General features: G+C 48.0%; 1 protein-coding gene across 6 annotated transcripts in view; it reads left to right on the top strand.

Moving 5' to 3' along the window:
* Positions 1 to 256: 256 nt before the first annotated feature.
* The window catches only part of TMEM268 (transmembrane protein 268), a 29,558-nt gene continuing 23,814 nt past the window's right edge, over positions 257 to 6,000 (top strand). For 2 of the 6 annotated variants that reach the window (XM_024762268.1, XM_024762263.1), the window contains exon 1: positions 257 to 1,679. The gene's annotated coding sequence lies outside the window, so the exon portion shown is untranslated. The remainder of the gene's footprint in view (positions 1,680 to 6,000) is intronic. The other 4 variants (XM_024762264.1, XM_024762265.1, XM_024762266.1 and 1 more) reach the window with 4 other exon arrangements.

Genomic DNA, 6,000 nt, shown 5'->3' on the forward strand with positions numbered 1-6,000 from the left:
GGGCTAAATGCTGAGTGCAGTACCTATAGTAACTTCACTCTAGCACTTAAGAATTAAATGCCCTCTGGACTTCCCTGGTGGCACAGTGGTTAAGAATCCGCTTGCCAATGCAGGGGACAGGTTCGAGCCCTGGTCTGGGAAGATCCCACGTGCCGCGGAACTACTGAGCCTGCGCTCTAGAGCCTGCCAGCTACAACTACTGAAGCCCACGCTCCTGGAGCCCATGCTCTGCAGCAAGCAAAGCCACCACAACGAGAAGCCCACGCACTGCAAAGAAGAGTAGCCCCTGCTTGCCGCAACTAGAGAAAGCCTGCGCAGCAACGAGGACCCAACACAGCCAAAAATAAATTTATATTAAAAAAAAAATGCCCTCTGACCCCCTAGAAGCTGAAAGTCTTCTGCTGCAAGATAATTTCTGGTACGTAGAAACAATTGAAAGAACATTGTGCTGAAACTGTGGGGGAATTAGAGGGCCTTTTAAAAAATGGTATCTTTTATGTGACTGAGGATGGGTGGATCTCAGGCCACTTCCGTCTCTAGTTGCTGTTCCCTCTCCCAGAATTCCTCATAAGAATTTTCTATACGAGCTCTTCCATTTTGTACTGCTCAGGCACTCCAGTCAGGCTTGCCATGCCATTGAAACTGCTTGCTCGTCAGGGTCAGCAATGATGACCTAGTTGGGGTCCAGTCCTCTGCCTGCTTGACCTTCAGTATCATTGGACAGGGTTGGCTATTCCTTCTTGAGCCACTTTCTTAGCCTCCCTTCTGCAGCCGTGTGCTGCCTTGCCTCTCCAGTCTCTTGCTGGTTCCTCCGCATCTTTTCCTGTGGTTTTGTTCTTGTGTGTCTCTACGTCCCCATTTGAGACCATCTACATTTCATGGCTTTGATACCATCTATATTGAAGACCCAAATTTGTATCTCCAACTGTCCTGAACTCTAGAATTCTCAGATTGTTTATTTGATATTTTCATTCAGTTATCTGGTAAGCATCTCGATCCTAATATGTCCCAAACTATACCTGGTTTTGTTAGGACTTTACTCCTGGTATGGCTAAGTGTATCCAGACCACGGTCAGCAGTGTCCTTGACTTCTACCCACTGGATGCCAGTAGTACCCTGTCAGTTGTGACAACCGAAAATGTCCCCAGACGTGGTCAAATGTCCCTTGGGGATCAAAACCACCCAGTTGACAACTACTGTTAAAGCAACAACAAAATTACTGACAGTACCACACGATCCCTGGAACATTCTAGGTACTCAAAAATTGTGTCCTAATTTTCCAAAATTTGGTTCTCCTTTTCTCACCCTAATCATCCTTGATTATATGTCTAATAATAGCTCTTATTTGTTGGTATAGGATATACTCTGAAGTCTCAGTGGCTTTACAACAAAGATTTCTTACAATGTTTGGTACATGTTGGGTGACCAAGGCAGCTGTTCTCCATGTGGTGATGCAGTGATTCCGATCACCTCCACTTTGTGGTTCTACCATTTTAGCACATGGTTCCCATGATTCCAGAGGCAAGGGAAGAAAAAGTTGGCAAGCGTGCACCAGCTCTTCTATGCTTACGTCCTGAAATAAATGACACTTGTTCTCAGCTCACTGACCCTCGTGCATCACGTGAGCCAACCTGACTGCAAGGGAGGCTAAGAGATGAGGCAGATCCTGTGGTTATTTGGTGAGTAAAAAATCTCTGTTTTAATTGCAAACAGTAGCTTTCTCCATGCCAGCTAGTGACCACGTGCATTGTTACGAGCAAGAATATTTTGAAAGGCATCTTTTTTCCCCAAGTAGTGGGTCTCAACAGTGGGTTTCAAATGTTCGGTAAACCATGTTGTAGACAAATGTGCTGTCATCTAGGCTTTGTTGTTCTATTTATAGAGCACAGGCAGAGTAGATGTAGCCCAGTTCTTAAGGGCCCTAGGATTTTCAGAGTGGTCAGTGAACATTGGCTTCAACTTCAAGTCACCAGCTGCATTAGCCCCTAATAAAAGAGACTGTCCTTTGAAGCCAGGCACTGACTCCTCTCTAGCTATGAAAGTCCTAGATGGCATCTTCTTCCAGCATAAGACTTGTCTGCATTGAAAACCTGTTGTTTAGTGTAGCCACCTTCATTCATTATCTTAGCTGGATCTTCTGAGTAACTTGCTGCAGCTTTTATGTCAACAATTACTGAATCATGGAGATGGCTTCCTTCCTTAAACCTCATGAACCAATCTCCACTAGCTTCAGCCTTTTCTCTGCAGCTTCCTCACCTCTCTCAGCCTTCACAATTACACAGAGTTAAGGCCTTGCCCTGGATTAGGCTTTGGTTTTAGGGAATATTGTGGCTGGTTTGATCTTCTATCCAGACCGCTAAAAACTTTCACCAGGGACTTCCCTGGCGGTCTAGTGGTTAGGACTCCAAGCTTCCACTGTAGGGGCCCCGGGATCCATCCCAGGTTGGGGATCTAAGATTCCGCAAGCTGCACAGTGCAGCCAAAAATAAATAAAAATTTTAAAAAACCAAAGTATTTCTTCTGGTTTTGACCCAGTTTCCTGACAAATAGCATGTGACTTGTCTAACTCCCTGCACATTCCTGCCAAGGACAGTGGTGTGTCTAGGCCCAGGCTCTCCCGTGCGTATCTTACAGGGGAGTACTCACTGTGTGATGTGACTCCCAGGATTTCGAATCAATGTAATGGAGCCAGGAGCAATGGAACGTACCGTGGGGCGTGCTTTTGGAAATACTCTTTAAGATGGCTCTAATTAGTGGCCAAGCCTAGATTTGAACCCAGGTCTGCCTGACTTCCCAGCCTGGGTTGCTGTATGATTTAGTTCAGTGTGTTCTATGGCAGTGTTTCGAGCAGTGTGTTTCTAAAAGAGAAAGTCAGTGACTCTACAACTGGCAGGCAGGTTCCAAAAAACAAGATCTAATTTTTGATCTTTGCCTTTTCACTTACTCATCCCATGGTTCTGAGGCTCTCTCCTGTCCTGTCTGCTGCCACACTTGAAGATTCTTCCAGGCCAGGAAGAAGTTCTTTCCCTCTTGCTTCACCAAGGTTGCCAGCTAGTTGGCAGCTAACCCTCAGACATGGGCCTGTAACACTTGCAAACATGACAGGACGAAGGGGCTAAATGCTAAGGGTGGCTTTGGCTGGGGTTTGTGGTTATTTGGATTTGTCTGTAGTTGAGGCCCTGATAATTTCATTCATAGCCATTCATTCTCTAATTCAGATGTGTGTAACAATAGCTGGGGGCCAGCTCTGAGCATGGGCAGAAACAGCCTTGTGCCCCAAAGGTTTATTCTCCTTTTGGGAAAGGGGACACTGAACATTGACCGTAGCGAGTGCTAGGTGTGGCCATAGGTTAAGGAAGAGTAACTATAAGAATGGGGGACTGGCCTGGGCTCAGGACAGGAGAGGGCTCCTAGAAGAAGGGCCCTTTCAGCTGAGACCTGAGAATGTGTCAGTTATCTGGGCAACGAGGTGAGGATGAGGTTTGAGGGTTACATTCCAGAGGGAGAAGGATGGCAACCACTGAGAACTGGAAGTGAGAGAGAGCACAGGTGTAGGAGGAACGAGAGATGGTCTGTGCTCTTGGAGCTTAGGGTTTTCAGAGGTTGGGGGACAGTGGGTAAAGATGAGTACAGGATAGGCTGGGGGGTGGGGAGGGGCTTGGGCCTACCACAGAGAGCCTTGTGAATCCATCAAGATAGCGCCACTGAAGACTGCTTTCCAGTGGACTTTACTAGGTATTACTCACCTTTTATCAGATTTCATTCATCTTTCTCCATTCTCCATGGAGCCCCCATTCCCTCACGCCATAGTGCTAGGCCTTGCCATTTACTGTATTTTCGGAGATGCAAAAGAATTGCCCAGAAATGCAGTTCACTTTTTTCTTTTTTAAAAATTTATTTATGGCTGCATTGGGTCTTCGTTGCTGCACAAGGGCTTTCTCTAGTTGTGGCGAGCGGGGGCTGCCCTTCGCTGTGGTGCACGGGCTTCTTGCGAGCCAGAACTACTGAGCCCTCGTGCCACAACCACTGAAGCCCGTGCGCCTAGAGCCCATGCTCCGCAACAAGAGAACCCACCACAATGAGAAGCCTGCAGTTCAATTTTACTCAGCACTTTCTGCTAAGCACTTCATCATCTCATTTAATTCTTAAAATCTCGCAGTTTAGCAGATATTCTTATCCTTTTATAAATGAGGGAATTGAAACTCAGAGAGGGGAACTGGCCTGTGCAAGTTCACATGCCAGTGAGTGGTGGAGCCTGGTCAGCCAGTTCCAAAGGTCCACGTCTTCTGCCTCCTTAGCAAGGGAGGCTGATGTGTCAATGTTCAAGCTAGAGAGACAGGCAGTGAGAATGCAGAGTGAAGGTAGCTCAGCAGAAAGGGCAGGAGTATGACATCTGGCTTCATGTAGGAGGTAGGCCTTGCTGGGGAGGCAGGATTTATTTATTTATTTATTATTAAAAAAAAAATTAAACCTATTTTAATTTATTTATTTTTGCTGTGTTGGGTCTTCATTTCTGTGCGAGGGCCCTCTCCAGGTGTGGCAAGGGGGGCCACTCTTCATCGCGGTGCGTGGGCCTCCCACTTTCGCGGCCTCTCTCGTTGCGGAGCACAGGCTCCAGACACGCAGGCTCAGTAGCTGTGGCTCACGGGCCTAGTTGCTCCGCGGCATGTGGGATCCTCCCAGACCAGGGCTTGAACCCGTGTCCCCTGCACAGCAGGCAGACTCTCAACCACTGCGCCACCAGGGAAGCCCGGGAGGCAGAATTTAGATGGTGACCAGTTCACACACCTGTCCCAGGATCCCTTTCAACATCCAGTCAGCAGGTAGGAGAACTCCAACAGCCCATGAATCTTGCTCCCATGCCCCCAGATTGTGTTTTGGGAAATTAGGCAAACTAAATAGAGATCTTGTGTGTCTTGCTCAGTGGTACCCAGAACAATGGCTGGCACTCGGCAGGCCCTCGGTGTCGATCTTTTGATGAATAAACTAATTTTTAGTAGCCTGCTCCCTGGGTGCTCACTTGTCTGATGAATGCGGATGCTGCCTGGGCAGCATCAGGTGCTTGTTGCTCAATCACTGCCCTGCTCGTGTCCCCAAGCACTCCACCTCGGCCTCTGGCAGAGCATGAAGACAGCTGTATCTGCTGAAATTAAAATTGCACCCATATTCTGACTCGGCAAGACCACTTATAGATAGGCAGCCTGTGGCACGTACCCGGCACTGTGGCTATGACCATCCCAGCAAGGCCTGTGAGCAAGAGTGGGAATTCCCCTTACATGTCCACGAGCGGAGAGAGGCAAAGGAAAGAAAGAGCCTTCCTATTACAATACATGGAGGTGAGTGCGCACCCCTTAAAAAGAAACCAGACAGAGGGGAGTGTTCTGGCATGAGGTGAATGCCAAGGAACTTTGCTGAATGAAAAAGCAGGGTGTCCAACAGAACAGAACAGGTTCCCTTTTGTGTAAATGCACAGTGTACACATCTGTCCATACGTTTCTATGGAAATGTCCGCAAGGTTAGTGCTTTTCTCAGGGAAGGGGTTAGTTGTCACTGTGGACACCCCTGAAGTCTCGAGTGATGGTGCTGGGGGTGGCAGCCAACGTCTAGTGAGCGGCCATCATGTGTCCTGCAGTTGTGTGCACTTCACACCGATTATCTGATTAGAGCTTCACACAATCCCATGAAACAGTATCATCTGCTGTTTACGGAAAACTAAGGCACAGAGAGGTTAAACACTATAGCGAAGATGACCTAAAACATCGGAGACACCTGGCTTAGAGCTCAGGGAGCCTGATCCCTAAACCGATGCTGTTAACACAGTGCACATATAACTTTTCATTAAAAAACAAGTCCCTAAGAAATTTCTGGTCCAAATATTTCTTCATCCACCGGGTCCCGTGACTGTCGGACATGGGCTGGACCTCAGAGGCAAGCCGCTGCTCTCACGACGGGGAGACCGAGGCTCCGAGGGGGGTTGGAACTCTCTACGTCCGGGACGCG

This window comes from Neophocaena asiaeorientalis, unplaced genomic scaffold, assembly GCF_003031525.2.
Source record: "Neophocaena asiaeorientalis asiaeorientalis breed wild unplaced genomic scaffold, Neophocaena_asiaeorientalis_V1.1 scaffold78, whole genome shotgun sequence".
Taxonomy (NCBI): domain Eukaryota; kingdom Metazoa; phylum Chordata; class Mammalia; order Artiodactyla; family Phocoenidae; genus Neophocaena; species Neophocaena asiaeorientalis.